This window comes from Palaemon carinicauda, chromosome 1 (genome assembly GCF_036898095.1).
Source record: "Palaemon carinicauda isolate YSFRI2023 chromosome 1, ASM3689809v2, whole genome shotgun sequence".
In the NCBI taxonomy this organism is placed as follows: domain Eukaryota; kingdom Metazoa; phylum Arthropoda; class Malacostraca; order Decapoda; family Palaemonidae; genus Palaemon; species Palaemon carinicauda.
The window spans coordinates 299,996,485-300,024,395 of record NC_090725.1 but is presented as its reverse complement, the minus strand read 5'-3'; the positions used below and the strand labels follow the sequence as shown (position 1 = coordinate 300,024,395).

Below are 27,911 nucleotides of genomic sequence, written 5' to 3'. Positions count from 1 at the left end.
CTCTTCAAGACCCAGTAAGATCACAGATTCATTTTAAATGGTGTATTTTTACACGAGACAGAACCAACTTGCTGTACTTTGCCGAGGGAAATGAAGGCGACTGCACTGGACCTCTGATCAATACAGGAAGGCACCAGGAGGCTGAAAGCAAAAAACAAACCCCACACCCTTGAATCTGTCTTGCTGATAAAAAGTCTGCAACAAACTTTGCCCTTACTTTATCTTAGCAACTGGACTCTTGAACAGAATGGACATTTAAACACACTAGTATCCTTGAAACTAACGAATACAATAATTAAACAAAACGAATAACACTTAAAACATTAAAACTGACTTGAAACTAATACATAAAAAACCAATAGTTACCACACCCTAACAAAAATACTAAATGGAAAGTATACAGTATATGGATACCGTCACCCATACAAGGCTGTCTATTAACGGTATTCTGCCAGAGTTCCTTGAGATGACTGTAAACTTCGGTTAATTTGACGGAGCTTTCAATGCCACTTAATATTTCCCGAACAAGCCTGTCCAAGTTTGTAATTCTGTCTGCTTCAGTCTGAATACTGGGATCAACACTCACAAACTAGGGAAAACAGAATGTGCTTCTCTTAGATTAGGAGGAAAAATGATATTTTGATTATAAAATAAATTTTTGAATATACTTACCCGGTGAATATATAATAGCTGACGTCTCCGGCGGCTCGACAGAAAAACACAAAAACTCGCGAGCGATCGCTATGAAGGTTGCGGGTGTGCCCACCAGCGCCAACTATCGGCCAGATACCGCATATACATGTAAACAGCTCCAGTTCTTCTCATCCCGCTGGGTCTCTATCGGGGAGGAAGGGGGGGGGGGGGGGCCTTTAATTTATATATTCACCGGGTAAGTATATTCAAAAATTTATTTTATAATCAAAATATCATTTTTAAATATTTAACTTAGCCGGTGAATATATAATAGCTGATTCACACCCATGGTGGTGGGTAGAGACCAGTATTAATACAGTTTACAGCGTATATGCTTAGAGTTTTTGACAGTTATATCATAACAAAACCCAAATACATATAGGTACCTGGTAAGGAAGTTGACTTAAGACGATTACTCTGCCTTGTTAGTCTGTCTTCCTCACGAAGCCCAGCCATCCTCTTAGGATGCTGAAAGACTCCCAGGAGCTGAAGTATCAAGGGCGGCAACCCATACAACAGGACCTCATCAAACCCCTAATCTGGGCGCTCTCAAGAAATGACATTTGACCACCCGCCAAATCAACCAGGATGCGAAAGGCTTCTTAGCCTTCCGTACAACCCAAAAACAAGATTAAAAACATTTCAAGAGACAGATTAAAAGGATATTGGAATTAAGGGAATGTAGTGGTAGAACCCTCACCCACTACTGCACTCGCTGCAACGAATGGACCCAGTGTGTAGCAGTCCTCATAAAGAGTCTGGACATCTTTTAAGTAAAATGACGCGAATACCGACTTGCTTCTCCAAAAGGTCGCGTCCATAATACTTCGCAGAGATCTATTTTGCTTAAAGGCCACGGAAGTTGCTATAGCTCTTACTTCGTGCGTCTTAACCTTAAGCAAGCATCGGTCTGTTTCATTCAAGTGAGAATGAGCCCCTCGGATTAAAAATCTGATAAAATATGACAAAGCATTCTTTAACATAGGTAATGATGGCTTCTTAACTGAGCACCATAAGGCCTCAGATCCACCTCGTAAGGACTTAGTACGAGCTAAGTAGAACTTAAGAGCTCTAACTGGACACAGTACTCTTTCAAGTTCGTTGCCTACGATCTCTGACAGGCAAGGTATATCAAAAGACTTAGGCCAAGGACGAGAAGGCAGTTCATTTTTGGCTAGGAAACCAAGTTGAAGTGAACATGTGGCTTTCTCTGTGAAAAAGCCGATGTTCTTACTGAAGGCATGAATTTCACTGACCCTTTTAGCCGAAGCCAAGCACACTAGGGAAAGCGTCTTGAGGGTGAGATCCTTCAGGGAGGCTGAATGTAATGGCTCAAACCTGTCTGACATCAGGAACCTTAGGACCACGTCTAAGTTCCATCCAGGAGTTGCCATACGACGTTCCTTAGAGGTCTCGAAAGACTTAAGGAGATCTTGGAGATCTTTATTGTTGGAAAGATCTAAGCCTCTATGTCTAAAGACCGAAGCCAACATGCTCCTGTAGCCCTTAATAGTGGGTGCTGAGAGGGAGCGAACATTTCTCAGATGTAATAGAAAATCTGCGATTTGGGCTACAGAGGTACTGGAAGAGGACACAGATGCTGACTTGCACCAGTCTCGAAAGACTTCCCACTTCGACTGGTATACTTTGATGGTAGAAGCTCTCCTAGCTCTCGCAATCGCACTGGCTGCCTCCTTCGAAAAGCCTCGAGCTCTTGAGTCTTTCGATAGTCTGAAGGCAGTCAGACGAAGAGCGGGGAGGCTTTGATGAACATTCTTTACGTGGGGCTGACGTAAGAGATCTACCCTTAGAGGAAGACTCCTTGGAATGTCTACCAGCCATTGAAGTACCTCGGTGAACCACTCTCTCGCGGGCCAGAGGGGAGCAACCAACGTCAACCTTGTCCCTTCGTGAGAGGCGAACTTCTGCAGTACCTTGTTGACTATCTTGAATGGTGGGAATGCATATAAGTCCAGGTGAGACCAGTCCAGTAGAAACGCGTCTATGTGGATCGCCTCTGGATCTGGGACTGGTGAGCAATAGATTGGGAGCCTTTTGGTCAACGAGGTGGCAAAGAGGTCTATGGTGGGTTGACCCCAAGTCGCCCAAAGACTCTTGCACACGTCCTTGTGGAGGGTCCATTCCGTGGGTATCACCTGACCCCTCCGACTGAGACAGTCTGCCAAGACGTTCAAGTCCCCCTGGATGAATCTCGTCAACAGGGAGATGCCTCGATTTTTTTACCATATGAGAAGGTCCCTTGCGATCACGTACAGCGTGTGGGAGTGAGTGCCTCCTTGCTTGGAGATGTACGCCAAAGCTGTGGTGTTGTCCGAGTTGATCTCTACCACTTTGTTTCGAAGAATGTTTTCGAAATTCATCAAGGCCAAGTGGACTGCTAATAGCTCCTTGCCGTTGATGTGCATGCTCTTCTGAACTGAGGTACACAGACCCGAGCATTCCCGACCATCCAGGGTCGCACCCCAACCCAAATCCGACGCGTCTGAGAACAACACGTGGTTTGGGTTCTTGACTGCTAGGGACAGGCCCTTTCTCAGACTGATATTGCTGTCCCACCAGTTCAGGCATGCTTTTACTGGTTCGGAGACTGGGATTGATACCGTCTCTAAAGTCTTGCCCTTGTTCCAGTGAGAGGCTAAATGGAACTGGAGAGGCCGAAGGTGCAGTCTCCCTAGCGAGACAAACTGCTCCAGGGATGAGAGAGTCCCTATGAGACTCATCCAACTCCTTACTGAACAACGTTCTCTTTTCAGCATTAGTTGGACTTTGAGCAGGGCTTGTTCTATTCGGGTGGCAGACGGAAAAGCCCGAAAAACTAGACTGCGAATCTCCATCCCCAAATATAGAATAGTCTGGGATGGGATCAGTTGGGACTTTTCTAAGTTGACCAAAAGTCCCAACTCCTTGGCCAGACCCAACGTCCAATGTAGATCCTGCAGACAGCGATGACTGGACGATGCTCTGAGAAGCCAGTTGTCCAAGTACAGGGAGGCTCGGATTCCCGATAGATGAAGGAATTTTGCCCCATTCCTCATGAGCCTCGTAAACACGAGAGGAGCAGGACTGAGGCCGAAGCACAGTGCTCGAAACTGGTACACCACATTCCTGTAAACAAACCTCAGAAACGGTTGGGAATCTGGGTGTATAGGAATGTGGAAGTACGCATCTCGCAGGTCGAGAGAGACCATCCAGTCTCCCTCTCTGACCGCTGCTAAGACGGACTTCGTGGTCTCCATCGTGAATTTTGTTTTCGTAACAAAAACGTTGAGAGCACTGACGTCTAGCACTGGCCTTCAACCTCCTGTATGCTTTGGGACTAGGAAGAGACGGTTGTAAAACCCCGGTGATTGAAGGTCCGAGACTTTCACCACCGCTCCCTTCTCTAGCAACAGAGACACTTCTTGATGTAGGGCTTGTCTCTTTGACTCCACTCGATACCTGGGAGAGAAGTCTATGGGAGTTGTCACTAGAGGAGGTTTGCGTACAAACGGAATTTTGTACCCCTCTTTGAGCAACAGAACAGACTCTTGGTCTGCAGCCCTCTTCTCCCAGGCCTGCCAGAAGCTGTTCAATCTGGCCCCTACCGCTGTCTGAGGCCGTGGGCAGTCAGACTCTGCCACGGGAGGACTTGGCTCCTCTCTTCTTACCTCTCTTTCCCTCGGCACGAGAGCCTCCCCTGCTGGGAGCTCTGCCACGAAAGGGCGGGATAAATCTAGACGCAGGAGTCTCGATTCTGGGTCTCACAAAGGATGAAGAAGGAGTACCCTTGCGAGCAGAGGACGCCATCAGGTCATGTGTGTCCTTCTGCACAAGCGAAGCAGCTATGTCCTTAATCAGCTGTTGTGGAAACAAGGCAGCCGATAAGGGAGCAAAGAGCAGTTCCGATCTCTGACAGGGAGTAACTCCTGCTGAAAGGAAAGAGCAAAGGGTTTCTCTCTTCTTCAAGACTCCCGACGTAAGGTGGAGGCGAGCTCATTGGAGCCATCGCGGATGGCTTTGTCCATACAGGACATGATAAGTAAGGATACATCTTGGTCAGCAGACGAGATCTTCCTACTCAATGCTCCTAAAGACCAATCAAGAAAGTTAAAAACTTCAAAGGCCCTGTATACGGCTGTAAGTAGATGGTCAAGGTCCGAGGAGGACCAACAAATCTTCGAGCGTCTCATGGCCAGGCGACGGGGAGAGTCTACGAGGCTTGAGAAGTCACCATGGGCAGAGGCAGGGACTCCCAAGCCGAGAACTTCTCCCGTGTCATACCAGACGCTCGATCGAGAAGCAAGCTTAAAAGGTGGGAAGGCAAAGGCTGTCTTCCACAAACTCCTCCTGGTATCCAACCAGTCGCCTAGAAGACGTAAAGCCCTCTTAGAAGACGTAAAGCCCTCTTAGAAGAGCGAGAAAGCACTAGCTTAGTAAAGGCAGGCTTGGTAGCAGCTAAGCCTAGAGCAAACTCAGACGGAGGCGAACGAGGAGCAACAGCAACAAAATGATCTGGAAAAAGATCCTTGAAAATCATCATGATCTTCTCAAAATCCATCGAAGGTTGAACAGCCTTAGGTTCTTCTACATCTGACAAAACGTCCAAAGGATTATCATTAGGATGAGGGTCAGCAACGTCCTCATCTGAAGGAACCTCGTCCGACAACTGATGAGTCTCAAGCAAGGGAGAGACCTGCCTTGGTGGCAATGCTTGACAAGCAGAGTCCACACGCACAGGAGCATCAGTAGCAGTCCAGGACGCTACGTCATGTAACTGCTTAACGGACTGACTAGCAACAACAACAGGAGCGGGAGGACGTTCGACGTCAACTCGAGACTGCCTTGACTGCCTAGATTGAGCAGTCAAAACAACTCTTGACTGCGGTGCTTGACGCTCAACGTCAAAACAAGTCAAGTTAGCTGGTTGGCGAACGTCCTGAACGTCAACACGAGCATGCGGCAGCGGCTGAACGTCCACAAGCGGCTGAAAGTCAACACGGGACTGCATCGAGTGAGGCTCTACGTCACGTGACTGACGTAACTTTGTAACGTCAACGTCAACAGGACGAGCAAAGGCTCGTTTGGGCGGCTGACGGCCAGGATCTCGATCAGCGTAACGGCGAGGATCATCGTGAACCTGCTCAGCAGTATACTCCTCCATAAGAGAGGCCAGCTTATTCTGCATATCTTGCAGCACAACCCATTTAGGATCAACGGGAGTGGGTGCGGTTCGAGACGAGGGTAACGTCTGTGACTGCAAAACATTGCCTACACTAAGACTCTCGGAGCCTGTGTTACACTTCTGTTTGGGCGGCGAGCAGTCTTCCGATGACTGCACAGGGTCAGAGCTGTCCCAATGGCTACAACCAGGACGCTGGACCTGTCCTGAAGGGACCGACTTCCGCTTTAAGGGTCTCGAAACCTTGCTCCACGGTTTCTTACGCGAGAAGCCTTCGGATGACGAGGAGAAAATCGCCTCGCTCGTCTTATGGTAGGGGCGGTCTTGACGAGACACGCCCGAAACCATAGAGGGAACGTCTGTTCGTTGGTTAAAGCCTCTCGAACCCATAAGTCCTACGACATTACTTCTCCCTGGTGCATGGGAGCTTGCAAGAGGTCTCGGACTAGGCCGACGACAGGCACGAACAGACGAACCCTCGGTCGCAACACTGATAACACTTTGCGCACTAATCACTTTATCCCCACGATTTTCTAATGGGGCACTCTGACACTTTAACTCTTTTACATCCGCCATGAGTTGATTACGGTCCGTAGCTAAAGTTTCAACTCTCTCGCCCAAAGATTGAATGGCACGTAACATATCCCGCATCGATGGGTCATGAGTGCTAGTAGAAGGTTCAGGCACAACTACTACTGGGGAAGGATTAGGTTCAGGGGCATGGGAGGAGGAAAATTCTAATGATCTAGAGGAACTTCTCCTCACCCTATCTCTCTCTAGCTTACGAGAATACTTATAAAACTCTAGCCAGTCGAATTCCGAAAGTACCACGCACTCATCACACCGATCTCCTAATTGACAGGTTTTACCCCGACAATTAGAACATACAGTATGTGGGTCGAGAGACGCCTTTGGAAGACGTTTGTTACAATCCCTAGCATTACATTTACGAAATTTAGGAATTTGAGAAGGGTCAGCCATTTTGAAAAGTCAAAGAAAGTCCAAAAAACAATCCAAAGTCATCAACAATTAAATCTATCCAAAAAAGAGTTCAAGAGTTTAAATTGAAGATAAAAACACCTGCACTGCGAAAGCTCAAAACCAAAAAGAAGTACTTCACCTAGACTGACGAAAAACTCCAGGTTAACAGCGAGTAATGGAATCAACTTGTCGACAAGACCGACAGAGAAGAACTGGAGCTGTTTACATGTATATGCTGTATCTGGCCGATAGTTGGCGCTGGTGGGCACACCCGCAACCTTCATAGCGATCGCTCGCGAGTTTTTGTGTTTTTCTGTCGAGCCGCCGGAGACGTCAGCTATTATATATTCACCGGCTAAGTTAAATATTTAAAAATGTTATTTTCATTAGTAAAATAAATTTTTGAATATACTTACCCGATGATCATGTAGCTGTCAACTCCGTTGCCCGACAGAAATCTACGGTCGGGATACGCCAGCGATCGCTATACAGGTGGGGGTGTACTCAACAGCGCCATCTGTGGTCAGGTACTCAAGTACTTCTTGTCAACAAGACCTCAATTTTCTCCTCGGTCCACTGGTTCTCTATGGGGAGGAAGGGCGGGTCCTTTAAATCATGATCATCGGGTAAGTATATTCAAAAATTTATTTTACTAATGAAAAATGTTATTTTCATTAGTAAAATAAATTTTTGAATATACTTACCCGATGATCATGTAGCTGTCAACTCCGTTGCCCGACAGAAATCTACGGTCGGGATACGCCAGCGATCGCTATACAGGTGGGGGTGTACTCACCAGCGCCATCTGTGGTCAGGTACTCAAGTACTTCTTGTCAACAAGACCTCAATTTTCTCCTCGGTCCACTGGTTCTCTAAGGGGAGGAAGGGCGGGTCCTTTAAATCATGATCATCGGGTAAGTATATTAAAAAATTTATTTTACTAATGAAAATAACATTTTTCAATATTAATCTTACCCGATGATCATGTAGCTGATTCACACCCAGGGTGGTGGGTGGAGACCAGCATACATGTTAACAAAGAAGCTAAGTATCCCGTATTTCATTTTATTAGTTATTCAAAATAACAATATAAAATAAATAAGTACCTGGTAAGGAAGTCGACTTGAACCATTACTCTGCCTTTATTAAGTACGTCTTCCTTACTGAGCGTAGCGGTCCTCTTAGGATGCTGAACGACTCTTAGGTGCTGAAGTATAAAGGGCTGCAACCCATACTAAAGGACCTCATCACAACCTCTAACCTAGGCGCTTCTCAAGAAAGAATTGACCACCCGCCAAATCAACCAGGATGCGGAAGCTTCTTAGCCGACCGTACAACCCAAAAACAACAATAAAAAGTATTCAAGAGAAAGGTTAAAAAGGTTATGGGATTATGGGAATGTAGTGGCTGAGCCCTCACCTACTACTGCACTCGCTGCTACGAATGGTCCCAGGGTGTAGCAGTTCTCGTAAAGAGACTGGACATCTTTGAGATAGAATGATGCGAACACTGACTTGCTTCTCCAATAGGTTGCATCCATAACACTCTGCAGAGAACGGTTCTGTTTGAAGGCCACTGAAGTAGCCACAGCTCTCACTTCATGTGTCCTTACCTTCAGCAAAGCAAGGTCTTCTTCCTTCATATGAGAATGAGCTTCTCTAATCAGAAGCCTGATGTAGTAAGAAACTGCGTTCTTAGACATTGGTAGCGAAGGCTTCTTAACAGCACACCATAAGGCTTCTGATTGTCCTCGTAAGGGTTTTGACCTTTTTAGATAGTACTTAAGAGCTCTGACTGGGCAAAGTACTCTCTCCAGTTCGTTACCCACCATGTTGGACAGGCTAGAGATCTCGAACGATTTAGGCCAAGGACGTGAAGGAAGCTCGTTTTTAGCCAAAAAACCGAGCTGCAAGGAACATGTAGCCGTTTCCGATGTGAAACCTATGTTCCTGCTGAAGGCGTGGATCTCACTTACTCTTTTAGCTGTTGCTAGGCATACGAGGAAAAGAGTTTTTAATGTGAGGTCCTTAAAAGAGGCTGATTGGAGCGGTTCAAATCTAGATGACATCAGGAACCTTAGGACCACGTCTAGATTCCAGCCTGGAGTGGACAACCGACGTTCCTTTGAGGTCTCAAAAGACCTAAGGAGGTCCTGTAGATCTTTGTTGGTGGAAAGATACAAGCCTCTGTGGCGGAAAACCGCTGCCAACATACTTCTGTAACCCTTGATCGTAGGAGCTGATAGGGATCTAACGTTCCTTAGATGTAACAGGAAGTCAGCAATCTGGGTTACAGTGGTACTGGTTGAGGAAACTGCATTGGCCTTGCACCAGCTTCGGAAGACTTCCCATTTAGATTGATAGACTCAGAGTGGATGTCCTCCTTGCTCTGGCAATCGCTCTGGCTGCCTCCTTCGAAAAGCCTCTAGCTCTTGAGAGTCTTTCGATAGTCTGAAGGCAGTCAGACGAAGAGCGTGGAGGTTTGGGTGTACCTTCTTTATGTGAGGTTGACGCAGAAGGTCCACTCTTAGAGGAAGAGTCCTGGGAACGTCGACCAGCCATTGCAGTACCTCTGTGAACCATTCTCTCGCGGGCCAGAGGGGAGCAACCAACGTCAGCCGTGTACCTTTGTGAGAGGCGAACTTCTGAAGTACCCTGTTGACAATCTTGAACGGCGGGAATGCATACAGGTCGAGATGGGACCAATCCAGCAGAAAGGCATCCACGTGAACTGCTGCTGGGTCTGGAATCGGAGAACAATACAATGGGAGCCTCTTGGTCATCGAGGTAGCGAACAGATCTATGGTTGGCTGACCCCACAGGGCCCAAAGTCTGCTGCAAACATTCTTGTGAAGGGTCCACTCTGAGGGGATGACCTGACCCTTCCGGCTGAGGTGATCTGCCATGACATTCATATCGCCCTGAATGAACCTCGTTACCAGCGTGAGCTTTCGATCTTTTGACCAAATGAGGAGGTCCCTTGCGATCTCGAACAACTTCCTCGAATGAGTCCCCCCCTGCTTGGAGATGTAAGCCAAGGCTGTGGTGTTGTCGGAGTTCACCTCCACCACCTTGTTTAGCTGGAGGGACTTGAAGTTTATCAAGGCCAGATGAACCGCCAACAACTCCTTGCAATTGATGTGAAGTGTCCTTTGCTCCTGATTCCATGTTCCCGAGCATTCCTGTCCGTCCAATGTCGCACCCCAGCCCGAGTCTGATGCGTCCGAGAAGAGACGGTGGTCGGGGGTCTGAACAGCTAAAGATAGACCTTCCTTGAGAAGAATGCTGTTCTTCCACCATGTTAGAGTAGACCTCATCTCTTCGGAAACAGGAACTGAGACCGTCTCTAGCGTCATGTCCTTTATCCAGTGAGCAGCTAGATGATACTGAAGGGGGCGGAGGTGGAGTCTCCCTAACTCGATGAACAGGGCCAGCGATGAAAGTGTCCCTGTTAGACTCATCCACTGCCTGACTGAGCATCGGTTCCTTCTCAGCATGCTCTGGATGCACTCTAGGGCTTGGTTGATCCTTGGGGCCAACGGAAAAGCCCGAAAAGCTTGATTCTGAATCTCCATACCCAGGTAAACAATGGTCTGGGATGGGACGAGCTGGGACTTCTCTAAATTGACCAGGAGGCCCAGTTCCTTGGTCAGATCCATAGTCCATCTGAGATTCTCCAGACAGCGACGACTTGTGGGAGCTCTTAAAAGCCAGTCGTCTAAATAGAGGGAGGCTCTGATGTCTGCCAAGTGAAGGAATTTCGCAATATTCCTCATCAGTCTCGTAAACACAAGAGGTGCCGTGCTTAGGCCAAAGCACAGGGCTTGGAACTGGTACACAACCTTTCCAAAGACGAATCTTAGGAAAGGTTGGGAGTCTGGATGGATGGGGACGTGAAAGTATGCGTCTTTCAGGTCTAACGAGACCATCCAGTCCTCCTGCCTGACCGCTGCTAGGACCGACTTCGTCGTCTCCATCGTGAACGTCTGCTTGGTGACATAAGCATTGAGAGCACTGACGTCCAGCACCGGTCTCCAACCTCCTGTCTTCTTGGCTACCAGGAAGAGACGGTTGTAAAAGCCCGGGGATTGATGATCCCGGACTATGACCACTGCTTCCTTTTGTAGCAAGAGCGACACCTCTTGTTGCAACGCTAGCCTCTTGTCCTTCTCCTTGTAGTTGGGAGAGAGGTTGATGGGAGATGTAGCTAGAGGGGGATTGAGGCAGAACGGAATTCTGTATCCCTCCCTTAGCCACTTCACAGACTGAGCGTCTGCACCTCTGCTCTCCCAAGCTTGCCAGAAGGTCTTGAGTCTGGCTCCTACTGCTGTCTGGAGAGGAAGGCAGTCAAAACTTGCCTTTTGCGGACTTGGAACCCTTCTTGGACTTGCCACGGTGACTGTCTGCACGGGTACCTCCTCTGCCGGAGGTTCTGCCACGAAAGGGCGGGATGAACCTAGAAGCAGGTGTATCAACTGCTAAAGGGCGGAAGGGTCTAGGCACGGAAGGTAAGGTTTTACCCTTACGTGCAGAAGAAGCCATGAGGTCATGCGTATCCTTCTGGATAAGAGAGGCAGCCATCCCTTTAATCAACTCCTCCGGAAAGACACTTGGAGAGAGGAGCAAACAGCAACTCTGACTTCTGGCAAGGAGTGATACCAGCAGATAAGGAGCACAGATGTTATCTCTTCTTGAGGACCCCTGATACATAAGAAGCCGCAAGTTCACCAGACCCATCCCGTATTGCCTTGTCCATGCTGGACATGATTAGCATGGCCGAGTCCTTGTCAGAAGGGGAAGTCTTCCTGCTTAAGGCTCCCAAACACCAATCGAGGAAGTTGAATATCTCGAAGGCACGAAAGACTCCCTTCAACATATGATCAAGATCGGAAAAGGACCAGCAGATCTTCGAACGTCTCATAGCCAACCTGCGGGGAGAGTCAACCAGACTTGAGAAGTCGGCCTGGGCAGAGGCAGGAACCCCCAAGCCAGGTTCCTCTCCCGTGGCATACCAGACGCTCGACTTAGAAGCCAGCTTGGGAGGAGGAAACACAAAAGAGGTCCTTCCCAGTTGCTTCTTGGAATGCAACCAATCCCCCATAACCCTCAAAGCTCTCCTTGATGATCTGGCGAGAACAAGCTTGGTGAAGGCAGGCGCAGCAGACTGCATGCCCAGAGCAAACTCGGAGGGAGGAGAACGAGGGATTGCAGACACAAAGTGTTCAGGATATAATTCTCTGAACAAAGCAAGGACTTTGCGAAAGTCTAAGGAGGGTGGCGAAGACTTGTGTCCTTCAACATCAGAGTGAGGATCATCCAGATGAGCAGCTTCATCCTCCGATACCTCCTCATCCGACAGTTGAGTAGTGAGTGGCAAAGGCAGAGCAGCAAGCTGAACGGCTGAATCCTGCAGAACGGGTGCATGCGTACCTGCGGATTCATCATCATGCCTCTGCTGGACAGACTGTGAGCTGGCAACAACAAAAGCAGAGGGCCGGTGTGAGGGAGGGTCTGCGGTGGGCTGAGGAGCATGCGGTATGGTATGCAGAGCATGAGGTAAGGCATGCGGCTCATGCTGCATGGTATGCGGCTCATGCTGCATGGTATGCGGAGCATGCTGTAAGGTCTGCAGAGCATGCTGCATGGGCTGAGGAGAATGCCGCATAGTGCTGGAACCCGGCAACTCCTGATGCGGCAGCTCACGCATGTTAGCAGATGGTGCAGCAAGAACATGCGTCTGGCAGTGAGGACTGCGCATCGGTGGAGGAGCTCTCACAGGTAGGGAGCAGGCAGCCGCAGTACCTGCTGAACGCACAACCTCTGCGGGTTGTAGGATAACAGGAGAGGTGTTAACCTTCTCGGCATGATACTCCTGCATAAAAGCCGCAAGCTGAGACTGCATAGTCTGCAGCATGGACCACTTAGGGTCTACTGTGGTTGGAGCAACAACAGATGGTGCAGAGGCCTGTTGAGGGACCACTCTACCTCTCTTGGGAGGTGTGCAGTCATCAGATGACTGCGGCGAGTCCGAACTGACCCAGTGGCTACACCTGGGTCGTTGGACTAGCTCGGAAGGGACCTTACGTTTGAGCGGTCGTGAGACCTTGGTCCACCGTTTCCTCCTGGAAACCTCTTCCACAGACGAGGAATGTAAGGGCTCATTCGTCTGGGAGTGGAAGGGACGATCCTTAGCAGATGCGTCCGCAACCACTGAGGATACATCTGTGCGCCGATCAAGGCCTGCCGAACCCTTTGGTCCTTCGACATTGCTTCTCTCCTGGGCTTGGGAGCTTGCAAGAGGTCCCGGACTGGGAGGACGACTGGCACGCACAGATGTACCCTCATGCGCAACACTGACACTGACACTATGCACAGCACTAGCACTAACACTTCCCACTGCACTCTTCGCTTTCAGCTCTCTGACATCTGCCAAGAGCTGATTGCGGTCACTAACCAACGACTCCACCTTATCACCGAGAGCCTGAATGGCACGCAACATATCAGCCATTGCAGGCTGAGCACTCGTAGCAGGTTCGGGAGTCACCACCACAGGGGAAGGAAAAGGTTGAGGGGCATGGGGAGAGGAAAAATCCACAGAGCGAGAAGAACTCCTCCTATCTCTCTCCTTCTCTAACCTACGTGTATATCTGAGGAATTCATTAAAATCGAATTCCGAAAGCCCAGCACATTCCCCACATCGATCTTCCAATTGACAGGATTTTCCCCTACAATTGGAACATACGGTGTGAGGATCTATAGAGGCCTTCGGAAGACGCCTATTACAAGTCCTAACACTACACTGCCTGTATTTAGGAACTTGGGAATGGTCAGACATCTTGAATTTAGAGGTAGTCAAGGGGGAATTCCAAAGTAAAGCAAAGATCGTTAACCAATGAATCAAATTAATTCCAAAAGCTTGCTAAGCTAAGGATAAAGCTTCCTGTACAGCGAAGGCTAAATTTCAGAGCAAATACATCACCAAAACGTGAACAAAAGACTCCAAAATCAACAGCGTATCCATGTAGGTCTTGCCGGCGGCACGACAGAGGAAAAATTGAGGTCTTGTTGACAAGAAGTACTTGAGTACCTGACCACAGATGGCGCTGTTGAGTACACCCCCACCTGTATAGCGATCGCTGGCGTATCCCGACCGTAGATTTCTGTCGGGCAACGGAGTTGACAGCTACATGATCATCGGGTAAGATTAATATTGAAAAATAACAAATTCGTAGGGAATTTGTATTTTTCCTAACTATACAAACCTTAGCTATTTAATATGGGTAATTACTTTCGTCGTAGCTGAAATGACAAGCCATTATAATTTTAACGAGGGTTTACTACCCCACCGCTAGTTAGCGGGGGGGGGGGGGGGGGGTAGGGAGGGTAACTTGCTACCCCACCCTCACACACACCTGTGCTGAGCTCCCTTTGCTTAGAGGTAGGACTTCACGGGGGATAGGGCAGGCGGGCAAGTTTGATTAAATAGCTAAGGTTTTTATAGTTAGAAAAAATACAAATTACCTACAAATTTGTCATTTGTTCCGTAACTGAAATACAAACCACGCTATTTAATATGGGTTACTCAACCCTTAGGAAGGGTGGTAAGTCCTGGCCAGTACTGGCTTTTGGCTTTGCCCGGGGACTCAGTATCTGAGTGTGTCAGCACTCAACAATAAGGAGTCCCTGCACCTCGCTAGCACCTTGCTATGCAAGGGCTGCAGCCTTATGTAAGCTGTGCGTGAAGGTTTGAAGAGTGACTCGTCCTAGGAAGTTTACCTGAAGTCCTTTAAATGAAAACTTAAGGCTAGGACTCTCCCAATACTAGGAACACAAAGAAACATGGTTTACCTGCAGTGGTTTGAGGTCAGCTGTGCAGAGAACCCAGGATGCTGCTTTCCCCAAGAAAGGGGAGGATGAAGAAAAGAATAAGGGTCAGACATACCTTTTCATTCATGCAGACTAAGACCGGGTAACAATGCCCTCAACCTTCTGCTACTTGTCCATTAAGCATTAAGAAGCCTGAGATTTAAACCAGATGTTGTGCAGCCACCACAGGACCGATAGAGAACGTATCGAGTCTCCTGTGGGTCACATCTTGCAGGTAGTGGGCTGTGAAGGTCGTCCGACGCTTCCACACCCCTGCTTGTAGAACCTGCATCACTGAGAAGTTTTTTTTGAAGGCCAGGGACGTAGCTACACCCCTGACATCGTGTGCTCTAGGGCGACGTGACGGAGGAGGGTCAGGATTCAGGGATAGATGGATTACCTTCCGAATCCATGCCGAGATGGTATTCTTGGCAACCCTCCTCTTTGTCCTCCCAGTGCTTACAAACAATGGCTGCACTTGGGGGACGAACTGCAGCCGTTCTTTTAAGATATAGCCTCTAGGTCATCTGTTACAGAACGAAGACTCGAAACCTGGAAAGAGTCGAACCGTGGGTCCGGCACTCCCGGATTCTGAATCTTAGCAGTAAACTCAGGGACGAATCTGAACGTTTCCTCCCCCCATCCCCTTGAATGAGCGATGTCATACGAGAGACCATGAAGTTCACTGACTCGTTTGGCCGAGGCCAAAGCTGGTAGGAACACAGTCTTCCAAGTCAGGTGGTGACCTGAAGCCTGGCGTAATGGTTCGTAGGGGAGTCTCTTAAGACATCTGAGAACTCAACCACGTTCCATGGAGGAGGTCTCACTTCCGACTGAGGGCAGGTAAGTTCATAACTTCGTATGAGTAGGGAAAGTTCCAGCCAAGAAGAAATGTCCACTCCTTTGAGCCTGAAGGCTAGACTTAAGGCTGAGCAATAGCCTTTCACTGCCGAGATTGAAAGGTGCATTTCTTCTCGCAAATACACGAAGAACTCTGCTATTGCTGGAATAGTGGCATCGAGTGGAGAGATACTCCTTCCACGACACCAACCACAGAAAATTCTCCACTTTGCCTGGTAGACCCCTGCGGATGACCTTCGCAGGTGTCCAGACATCCTGTTCACAACTTTTTGCGAAAATCCTCTCTCTGCGAGGAGATGCTGGATAGTCTCCAGGTGTGAAGTCGTAGAGAAGCTACAGCTTTGTGAAAGATGTTGGCGTGTGGTTGTTCGAGTAGCTCGTGTCGCGTAGGGAGTTCTCTCGGGAGTTCCGTTAGGAGTTGCAGAAGGTCCGGAAACCATTCCGCCTGATGCCACAGCGGAGCTATCAGGGTCATCGAGAGATTGACCGATATTCTTGTCTTGTTGAGTACCCTCCTCATCAGACAGAATGGGGGAAAGAGCTGGTCCTAGACCTGCAGCCCACGCTGATCCCTCTCCCGGGCCCAGTACTCTCCCAGCAAGTACAGAAGTCGACTGTCTTCGCTTCATCATCGAAAATCAAGGACCTTCATCTCATGATTTTCTCTCCCTAGCCGCGAAGAAAAGGTTTGGGATCTCGAAGAAAAGTCTAGACTTCCTCGAGGAATACAAGATCGAATCCACACGACGGCAATACGAATCATCCTGGAGAAAATGGGTCTCATTCGTCAAGGCAAAAATCCTACGGAAATCACCATTGATTTTTGCATGTCCTTCTTTATTCACCTTCACGGACACGGCTTGGCAGCCAACACGATTTCTACTTGCAAATCGGCCTTGACTAGACCACTAATGTATGCCTTCCAGATTGATCTGTCCAACGACATCTTCAATAAACTCCATTTTGCCTCCAACTTGGACAATGATTTGTGCCCTCTCAAGGATCTGACTCAGAAAGTTATCTTTTTTTTTGCTCTTGCTTCAGGAGCCCGAGTCAGCGAAATAGTGGCATTATCAAGGGACGAGGGCCACATCCTGTTTACAGATTCAGGTGACCTTACCCTCTTCCCGGATCCGACGTTTCTCGCCAAAAACTAATTACCCACCAAAAGATGGGGCCCTTGGAGAATATGCCCCCTGAAATAAGATGCCTCTCTATGTCCAGTAGAGAGCCTCAAGGTCTATCTTCATAGAACTTCAGACTTTGGTGGAGGCCAACTCATTAAAGGAGAAACTTCGGACAGCGACCTGTCACTGAAACAACTAAGAGCGAAAATCACCTACTTCATTCGCAGAGCGGATCCTGACAGTTCACCCGCCGGTCACGATCCTAGAAAAGTTGCATCGTCTCTGAATTTCTTTCAGAGTATGGATTTCGAAAGTCTTAAGAGTTTCACAGGCTGGAAATCCTCGCGTGTTTTCTTCAAACATTATGCAAAACAAGTGCACGAAGTCAAACATTTTGTGGTAGCCGCAGGTAGTGTTATGAAACCTGCACCTAACTCTGCACAGAACAGGGAGTTACTTGGGACTCTTAACTCCTCGGGTGCCTATGTTGACCCTCGCGTGATACGTAGTGATTTAAAAAACACTTAGTGCTTTTTCATAGACTGTTCTTCTCCCAGGTGAAATGTCATAGTCGTCACATGAGTGCCGCATGCCTAGAGCATGATGTGTTTTATTTTAATAGACTGACGTTCCTCTGGAACGAGTGCCTACTAATAATTTGAAATTCTCTTTCAGATTCAAGAGCAAGTCTTTCATGACTATGTACATTATAATTTATTGTAAATAACTTTTACAATTTTATTGCATTTCCTTAACATGATCTGCAATTGTGAAATAAAATTTCTATTTTATTACTTGTGCGTCTCAATCCGCTCCTACTTATACTATGAAATACATGACTGTCATAGTTTCATTATCCCCTTCCTCTTATGTCGATGAAGATGACTAAGGGTTCAACCCTTATCATATACTCACTTCTGCAATGTAATATTCCTACACGAATACTTACTTACATCATACCTTAGAGACCAGACGACTCTCTATTCACATACAGTGCCTAACCACCACTTGTCTGCCTTTGTGAATGTTCCTATATGAATGCCAACCATTCAGTCTTGTCTCCGAGTTCTTCATGTTCTCCCAGCAAGGTGAGTAGCCCTTCGATGACCACTTTGATCTTCGGCATGGTCCGTTGGGACTTCGCTGCCAGGGGGGGCAGGAAGTTTCTTCCCATCGGTTCTCCTATTGAGGTTACTATGCTTATCCTGTCAAAGCCCTAGGCACTTACACTAAAAGGGGAAAATCTACCACGATACATTGATTCTCTGGTATTCTTCCATCAGGACGCCATGGCTTGAGCCCAAAAAACGGATTTTGAGCGAAGCCAAAAATCTATTTTTGGGTGAGATAGCCATGGCGTCCTGATGGACCCTCCCTGCTACTTCGTTCAGTTTGTCCGGTCCCACCCTGCACTGCTGTATTATGGTGATCGGCAAGCAACTGGCTTCAGGATGAGGACGGACGTGACGTCATTTAGCAATGGCGCCCGTTTGTTTACGTCTTGAGTACCAAAAGTAGCCACGGACGAGATTAGCTGTGAAACAGCTCCCCAGCTATTCTCCGTCCCTCCATATCGAAGTGTTAACTCTGTATGGGGTGCTTATAGCTATGTGGCGCGTTAATACATGCGTCCCCTGTTGATATACGATGTCTTAAAGGGAAACCTTTAGGATACTCGCTCCAGAAGTTAGAATTCTGTGATAACCTGTGGTTAAATTCTCTGGGAATATCTTAATAGTTATATACCCAAGGAAGCTACCAAAAAGGAACCTTCCATCAGGACGCCATGGCTATCTCACCCAAAAATAGATTTTTCGCTTCGCTCAAAATCAGCGTGGGCTGCAGCTCCAGGACCAGGGGGTACCAATTGCTCCGGGGCCACTTGGGAGCCACTAGGGCCGCTGTCCCTTTGAAGGTTCTCAGCTTGGAGAGAACTTTCAGCAGAAGGTTGGTGGGAGGGAACAGGTAGATCTTGGACCATCTGTTCCAGTCCAGTGACATGGCGTCCACTGCTTCTGCCTTGGGGTCCTCGTACGGGGCCACATATCGAGGAAGTTCATTGTTGTCGCTCGTTGCGAAGAGATCGATCTGAAGTTCTGGGACTTGGTGAGAGATGAAGGAGAATGATCTTGCGTCTAGAGACCATTCCGACTCTATCGGGCTTGTCCGGGATAGAGCGTTCGCCGTCACGTTGCGGAATCCTTGTAGGTGAACTGCAGACAGGTGCCATTTCTTCTTCTCTGCCAGACGGAAGATTATCAGAAGCACCTGATTTATCTTGGGCGATCTTGAGCCTTGGCGATTGAGACATCGAACTACCACAGAGTTGTCTAGGGTTAGACGAATATGGATCGAGGGAGGCGGGGAGAGTTTCTTCAGAGTTAGAAGGACCACCATGGCCTCCAAGGTGTTGATGTGAAACGTCTTGAATAGGGGAGACCATGTTTCTTGAGCCTGTTTTTGGTGGGAGTGACCTCCCCAACCCTCCAGCGAGGCGTCCGTGTGGATGTTGAGTGATAGAGGTGGGTGTTGAAGAGGGATGGACCTTTTCAGGGCCTTTGCTTCCGACCACGGCTTGAGGAGCAGCCGAAGTCTGTTTGGGAGCTGTCTCTTGAAGTCTCTTCGAGCGATGGATGCGGAACGTCTCCAGACTCCCGCGGCATCCTTTAGCTGTGCACGAAGCACTGGGTTTGTCACCGAGGCGAACTGTAGAGAGCCTAGAACTCGTTCCTGCCGACGTCTTGAGATCCGTTTGGATTTCAGCAGTCGCTTGACAGACCCTGCTATTTCCTTCCTTTTCTTCTGGGGAATGGAAAGGCGGTGTGACTGAAGGTTCCACTGGATTCCTAACCATTGGAACTTCTGAGCTGGAGAGAGGCGAGATTTCTTCGTGTTTATCTTGAATCCAAGGTGTTCTAGGAACTGGGTGACTTTGTTGCAGGATTTTAAACAATCCTCTGGCGATGGAGCCCAGACTAGCCAGTCGTCGAGGTAGGCCATCACCTGGACGTCTCGGAGGCGCAGCTGTTGAACGATGGCATCCGCCAGCTTTGTGAAGATCCGAGGGGCCACATTGAGGACGGAGGGCATGGCCCTGAAGGCGTAGCTTTTCCTTTGGAGTCGAAATCCTAGGTAGGAGGAAGCGTGGTGGTTCATTGGAACGTGCCAATAGGCATCCGCCAGGTCTATGGAGACCGTGTAGGAACCTTGAGGCAGAAGGGTCCTTATCTGTTGAAGAGTCACCATCTTGAACTTGTTGTTCGCTATGAACTTGTTGAGGGGGGATAAGTCTAGAATGACTCTGAGCTTGTCGGAGTCCTTCTTGAGGACGCAAAACAGTCTCCCTTGGAACCTGGTTGACTTTACCCTCCTTATCACCTTCTTGTTCAAGAGATCTAGAACATATTCTTCCTGAAGGGGGGTTGATTGTTGGAAGAATTGCTGGAAGGTTGGGGGTGGTTGAGTCCAACTCCAGCCTAGACCCTTCTTGACGATGCTGTGTGCCCAGGGATCGAAGGTCCGACGATGCTGTGTGCCCAGGGATCGAAGGTCCAACGATCCTGGAATTGGCGGAGTCTTCCTCCCACCGGAAGCACTTCATTGCTTCTGGTGTCCCGAGGGTTTACTGCCTCGGCCGCTAGCTCCCCTTCCTCCTCTGCCTCTGGAGGGACGGCGAGATGCGTCTCTGCCTGCACCTATGCTTGAGCCTCTACCTTTGGGACGAAAGGTAGTCGTCTCTTGCTCGAAAGCAGGGGTGAAAACCGGTGACTGGGACAAGACCGGTTGGGTGACCAGCTGAAAGGTCTGCTGTGGCTGAGCAACCACTTGGGGAGTAGCGGGTCCCGGAAACTGCCGTCTCTGTTGACGTTGCTGGGGTTTTTGCTTGGAGGATTTCCTCTCAGGTTGAGGGCCGTCGTCCTGAGAGGATTTCCTCTTCTTCAACATGCCCCACTTGTGGAGAAGGTTCCTGTTCTCCGTGGCGGCCTTGTCGGTGATCTCTTTCACAAGATCAGAGGGAAAGAGGTGCTTACCCCAGATGTTGGAGGAAATCAGCCTCCGGGGTTCGTGTCTCACTGTGGCACTTGAGAACACGAATTCACGACAGGCTCTCCGAGCCTTCAAGAAGCAGTACAAGTCCTTAACTACAGTCGCCAAATGCGTTTTGGCGAGCACCATGTAGTGGTCGGGGACTCTAGTGTCACCGGCCATGACGTCAAGCTGTACCTGGAGGGACATGGATGCGGCGAGCCTTTCCTTCTTGTCTTGTTCCCGACAAAGGAGATGGTCATTAAGTTTTGGGAGGTCTTCGTTAAACTGACGTCCAGCAACGTCAGGATCTAGTTTCCCCACCACGAAAGTATGCTGGATATCTTTCCAGTGTCGAACATCGGGGGGAGTAATCAGGGAGAAGGGTCTGCACTCCTCCAGTGCAGGGCAAGGTTTCCCTTCTTCCACTGCCTTGTGTACCGCAGCGAAGGCCTTTTCCATGAAGGGGAGGATCGCATCATCTGGTGCGACGTAGGTAGGGTGCTTCTTGCTCAGCGCCGGAAGCTTTGAGCAGGTAAAACCCCTACTTTTAAAAGCATTGGCCAGCATAGCCTGGGCCTTCGGGAGATCGAACACTATCACCTCCTTAGGTTCGGTCTCTTCTTTAGAGGCAGGTTCGGATCGAAGCCGGACGTAACAGTCCGGATAAGCCTCAAAACTCGGGAAGAACTCCACTTCTTCCAGGGCAACCGAGCCAACCTTCTCACTGACGAAGATCCTGCCCGTTGCAATAGGCATATGCTCAGCATACCTCCAGGGGTTGGCGTGCGAGCATGCCGGGAGGTCCTTAACCGAAATCCTTTTCGGCTCCTTGGAACTTCCCATGGTCCTGATGTATTCGTGTGTTTCACGGAGTTTCTTGTCCATAAGAGCTTCGAGCATACGGAACATCTCCTGGGCGCTGGTTGGGATGGGTCCGGGGTGGCGGAGGTAGACGGGAGTGATACTTCCGTCGGTGTAGGAGTTGGGGCGGTGGTGGAAGGCGGAGCGACCTCTTGCTCCGACTCGGCGTATTCCACTCGGTCTTCTTCTTAGTCCAATTCTTCGGCCATGAGGTTCCTCTCCGTTGTCTCCGACATACGCTCCGCGTTGTCGGTATCCAGGCGACACTCGTGCATGGACTGGGCCATGACAACATCGGGTTCCACCGTGATCTGGACGGTGGGGATCTGATCCTTGGGGACCACAGAGTCTGGGGATGCCTTTGGGAACAGTAAGGCCCTCAAGTCTTCAGAGGCAAGGTATGGTCCAGTGGCGTTCTTCTGGAAGCCACGCACCCATTTGCGTGGCTTCTCTCGAGGAGCGTCCCTAACCTCCGCTGAGGGAGGGTTATTGAACGCCTCGACCAGGCGGTCCTGGCAGACCGAACAGTTCTGCGGGTCCCAAAACTTCAGATCACCTCTCTTGTTGGCACAAGGGGCGCGAGTCCTACACGCCGTGTGCCCATAAAAGTGCAGGCTCTTCACTCCACAGAAGCCGTGGTCGCACTTCACGTGCTCTTCCTGTAAGAGAAAGAGGACATGAGTATGGGGAAGTCATAAGAATGACTTGTATTCTAAAGTTAAATATTAAAGGATTAATCTTTAACTTAATATTAAGTGGTATAAACAATGTGATGTTCAGAGAATGGGCGGAAAAGAAGGAGATAGACACATACTCCGTGTAACCCGCCCGGCTGGTTACCGTAACCTTATCCATAGGCAATTTGTTGTGACCGAGGGCACAGGACAGAATTCTTCATAGAATGCCAGGAAGGCAATTTGTTGTGACCGAGGGCACAGGACAGAATTCTTCATAGAATGCCAGGAAGACAGTGGGAATTGCCAAGGATATAAAACTGGGACTGAGGCCACTCAGACCATAGAATTGGGAACGTAGAAGATCCCATAGGGTAACGGTTTCCGGCAACCAGCCGTGCTAAGATACACACAGCATGCTGGAAATCTGTGATATGCAAGAAGACAGCATGGTTATTAATAGAACGGTAAGATAATACCTATCTATTTATGTAGTAAAACCATCTGGTTGCAATGTAGGGCTATCAGCATGAGATGATAGCTAGTAGAAGGGGTGCAAGTCGCTTTGACGCCTCCGGAAGGCTCCGGCAGAGTTTCTGGCATTAGGGAAGACAAAAATATAAGTCGGGTAATACCAGGATGGCGGCCGCCGGCACAACGGCGGCACGCCGGCGGGGAGAGGCGGCTCCGGCAGCCGAATGTTGCCAGCTTGGTGACAGGGAAAAGGAAAGGGCTATAGCAGAACCGAACTGCCGGCAGTGGATGCTGGCACTCCGGGGGCCGGACCGGTGGACGGACGACCGAAGCTATGAGGTATGAGGGAAGGCCATCGGCTGGACGCCGACGGGAGGCGGCAGTCCCCCGGCACACGGAGGACTGACGACCCAGGGGGCAAGGAATGTGTCACCAAGGGTAGGAGGTGGGTATCACCGACAGGGGAGGCGGCAAGGGACCGGCACCAGGATAGTGAAAGAGACAGAAGGAGGGATGTAGGGGTACGGCCACTGACCCTAAGACATCCCACCTGAGTGGGTGTACCCATGATAGAGGCTAGCCTTATCACCCAGAAGCAGGGGGCGCAGACGGCCGGGAGCCAGGGTAGCCCAAGGGAGGGCTAGGGAACACCCAAGAGGGGGGAGAACCCCTGTGGACAAAACGCATCAAGTGGCTAACCCCATAGGACACTATGAAGGGTATATGTACCAGGGCGGACTGCACACAGGAGCTCAGGTAGCCCTATCACTCCACCCTAAGGAGGAGTTGTAGGACAGGGGACAGATGGGTATAGACTAACCTAAGTATAGGCTAGGCCATACAAGAGATAGGTGGGGAGGGGAGAAGAAGAAGGGTTTTCTATGGAGGAGGCTCTGTACCAAAGCGGCCACCAAGGAAGGGAGGACGCTCCCTAGCCTAAGGTAAGGTAGCCTGTCTGAGAACGGTGCATGGGTATCGTTTCAGCAAGACACAGAACTAACTCCCCCCAAGCCTAGCCTAGAGCAGGGATGTTACACCCTGAACTAGGAAGGATGGAAGACGTATCGCTATTGCAGGAAAGGTCGGAGACCTAGCCCCAGCAATAGAGGAAGGACATGCCGTTCCTCATTCTCGGACGCAACCCTAAGGGGGGATCATTCCCTTAGGGAGGACAGAGAAGCGATAGATACTCTGATATGAGCTTGATCCCCTTACGTGATAGGGGGAGCAAGGCTACACAGAGGGGATGCCCTAAGGCAGGGGGTGAAGGAAGCATATAGGGGTCCTACATGTAGGTTAGGTTAGAAAGGCACACTATCTAACCTATCCCTATATGGTCCCTGAAGGCGAAAACACTTGCATCACAGTCAACAGTATTGTAAAATAATGCCACTATCTTCATAACTAAACCTAGGATCACTGAAATATATCATGCATGAACACTGATGTTAGGCGTATTGGCCTAGGGGCTAGACTAGCGAGCTGGTTTGGGGTCAGATGATGACCGATAATAAGGCGTCAAAACACGATATATAAAGTTCCTAGCTATGAAGACTAAACAACTAATAGTATCGATTAGTTAATGAGGCCGGAAAACGCTGTTGAGGCTAGCTAAATAAGGCATGCAAAACAACAGCGACGCCATAAAATGGCGGGTCCGGTCGAGGCACAGCTCTGCCACAAAACATAAAATATCTCGAAAAGTAAATGTTACTTTACGGTCAGAGCTTATTTAAACAATACTGGAACCTTGTACTCAACTTTCCAGAAGAAGGCGAGGCCGAGGGTAGAGACATGGCTAAGATGCAAGTCGATAAGATACGCACAGGGAAAAATCCGACTAGTAAGGCAAGCTACTAAGCGAAGGATGAGGACGGACGTGACGTCATTTAGCAATGGCGCCCGTTTGTTTACGTCTCGAGTACCAAAAGTAACCACGAACGAGATTAGCTGTGGAACGGCTCCCCAGCTATTCTCCGCCCCTACACATCGAAGTGTTAACTCTATGTGGGGTGTAGATAGCTATGTGGCGCGTTAATACATGCGTCCCCTGTTGATATACGATATCTTAAAGGGAAACCTTTAGGATACTCGCTCCAGAAGTTAGAATTCTGTGATAACCTGTGGTTAAATTCTCTGGGAATATTTAGTAGTTATATACCCAAGGAAGCTACCAAAAAGGAACCTTCCATCAGGACGCCATGGCTTGAGCCCAAAAACACGTTCTATTCTCTTAGTACTAGAAACATGTGAAGATTTACTTACACTTGTATGATGTGACCTACTAGATGAAGACTTTGACTTGAGAGAGACATTTGACATTTTATCTTCTTGTTCATGTTTCATTTTTGCTTTTAATATTGTTAACCTAGTGTGACTTTCAAAGCATATTTCCTGGTAATTAACTCTAAACTCCATACAATATCAACCTCTGGTATTTCTGATTCTTTCACTTTGGAGAGTTAAGTTAATATTCTTTAATTCTATTTGAAGCCTATTTGCAACATCCTGTAGTAGGCCTACATTACAATCATTTTTAGAAAGTGCCAAATCTGCTTCCTTATTTATCTTGCCTAACAATCTCTTTTGTGTTTTTTTAATTCATCAACCAGAAGATCAAAATTATACATCTTACCTTTTTCTGATTGCAATCTCACTCGTTTACCCATACTAGGTGATATAGGCCTAGGCCTAGGTTTCAATGAATGCAAGTCTTGCTCTTCATCTTGGTCTAAATGTTGATCTTCATTTTTTCTCTTGTTCATTAAGCTCCATTTTGTCTTGATTTGTAGATTTTCCACGTTTCCTTGGTTAGGTTCGGCTCCTATTCTTGGGTTCATCAATCCTTAACCGAATTGTGTTTTCTTGTTCTTGTGAACAGTACGTGGCTCTGTATTTATTTATTGATGTTAGCCCCGTTCAGTGTTGATTCTCAAATTGGGTTAATAACATTCCATGGTCCTTTTTGTAGTTTATTATATAAACCATGAGCCATTAATTGAGTATAACTGAAAACAAAAGAAAACACTTTTAGGCTAGTGCCTACAAAACTGGTAGGATGCCATTGGCTATATCAAAGGTACAAATAAAAACATATCAAAAGGTACAAAATACGGTAAATTTACAGTTTCATCCATTATGGGGAAACTGGAATAAAAATATATTTGTTGCATCAGAAATAGTGTAGTTCCAACGAATTTAACGTTTATTTTGACCGCAAACCATCCGATTTAGAGATTTACTATGTAATTGGAGTTAAAACAACAAGTTGTTCTAGAATGCAGAAAGACCCTACTTCATCTCAACAATTATGGGGGACACCAGGTGGGAACCGGGGTTTTGGGTGGGGGGGGGGGGGCGTCAAATGATATTTGCAATAAATGAATACTTATCCTTCCACCACCCCTCCCCCTATACCCCTATCTAGCCCTACCGGGGGGGGGCTCCGCCCCCCTTGCGACCCCCCCTTAAGGCCACAGTGATTTTCAGGGCACTACTGAACCTAATAACCCCACCTAACCTAGCCTAGGGGCCCTGTACCCCTACCTAGGCCTACCGGGGGGGGGGGGGGGGCCTCCCCCCCCCTGCGACCCCCCCCCCTTAAGGCCACAGTGAGTTTTGGGACACTACCGAACCTAATACAACCACCTAACCTAGGGCCCTGTACCCCTACCTAGGCCTACCCCTGCGAGGCCACCCCCCCCCCTTACAGCCACTACCTAACACATCCATCAAACCAAATCCAAAGTGATGGTACTTCTGCATACATCGTTATACTATCACCATTATAATATACTCTATAAATCAATGAAGCTTACCTTAAACTGTTGGTTCAATAAGATGTGTTGCTGCTTTGAGGAAAACATGAAGCCGTTGGGAAGGTTCCTTGACATGCAGGCCAATTTTGATTTTGTAAAATTAAATTGTGTCTCTGGCACAAATGCACTAGTTTTTCAACAAATTCATTGTAAGTTACGAAACAGTCAGGACAAGAAAATGGAATTTCAACTTCTTGTGCAACATGAGATGACGCCCTTTCTATGGTATCCATGTCTAAAAACGAAATGAAATGCCTGGGAAGATATTGTATTGTGGCGCTGTTGTATTGTCGCGCTGTGATTGGCCAAACATGTATGACGTCATAGTGGACAGGCGCTCTGATTGGCCAAACGTGTAAGACTTCATAGTGGACTAGTTTGTCGGCGGATTATAGTGGTTACAGGGCTCATTTAAGCAAATACAAGACACAGTCAACAATAACAACAGACTTAGAAAATATCTGGGAGGAAGACATGAGTAGCGAGAGTTTGATCGTCGATATATAAAGAACTAGGCATTTGCGACAGATAATATTTTACAGAAATACTACAAAAGACTTGCTTTACTCGGGAAATATATTATTATAATAGATTTCCCATAATGGATGAAACTGTAAATTTTCCAACTCAACCTTCATATTCCTATATGATCCCCTACATTCTCTACAAAACCAAGAGAGACTTTTGTTATTCTGCAGCACTTTATAATCTTCCCTGCTAATTTTAACACAACCATTGTGGAACCAAGACTCACAGTAGTCACAGGCGATTCCATATTGTTTCAGAAATGTATAGAGAAGAAAAGGACTGAATTACGGTTATATATCGGTTCCCCAGTATGTTTTCCCCACCCAAAACCCCGAGTTTCCAAAGGGGGTCCCCCATTATCGGCGGATATAGATGTATATATATTTCTGTAACTATTCATTTGCGACGGGAACGAGTGTTATTTTCGAAAGGAGCGTAATTTTTCCTATAAGAAAAAGTAGTTGGAATACTAGGATACATTGAGATGTAATAATATACAATGAAACCATTGTTTCTTGGTTACCTCTCTGTCGCACATGGCACAGTCAGCCGGTTCCCTTTCCATTCTTCGTCTGATGAGGTTTCTACTTCCTCGTTCCTCACCATCTTCACTTTCGGCTTCGTTCCGGTCTTGCCCTTATTTTCCATATTCGATTTTGAGCCCATAACACCTTTATGTCCTTAATTTTCTTCACTTACATCAAATTACACAGGAGCTCACGTGCAACGGCGGCGTTTGCAAGCAGTGTTGCCAGATGCCAGGGTTGCCACTTGCCAGATTTTTCTGGCCATATTATTGTACCTTGGGTTCAAAATTATCG

The 27,911-nt window shown here is 48.2% G+C and overlaps 1 long non-coding RNA gene across 1 annotated transcript; it reads right to left on the bottom strand.

The window, feature by feature from the left end:
* Positions 1-218: 218 nt before the first annotated feature.
* On the bottom strand, positions 219-27,911 carry LOC137645357 (uncharacterized). The gene is made up of 3 exons (XR_011045301.1): positions 27,614-27,911; positions 25,380-25,752; positions 219-589 (listed from the first exon to the last, which is right to left on the bottom strand). It is a non-coding gene; the product is annotated as an uncharacterized lncRNA (long non-coding RNA).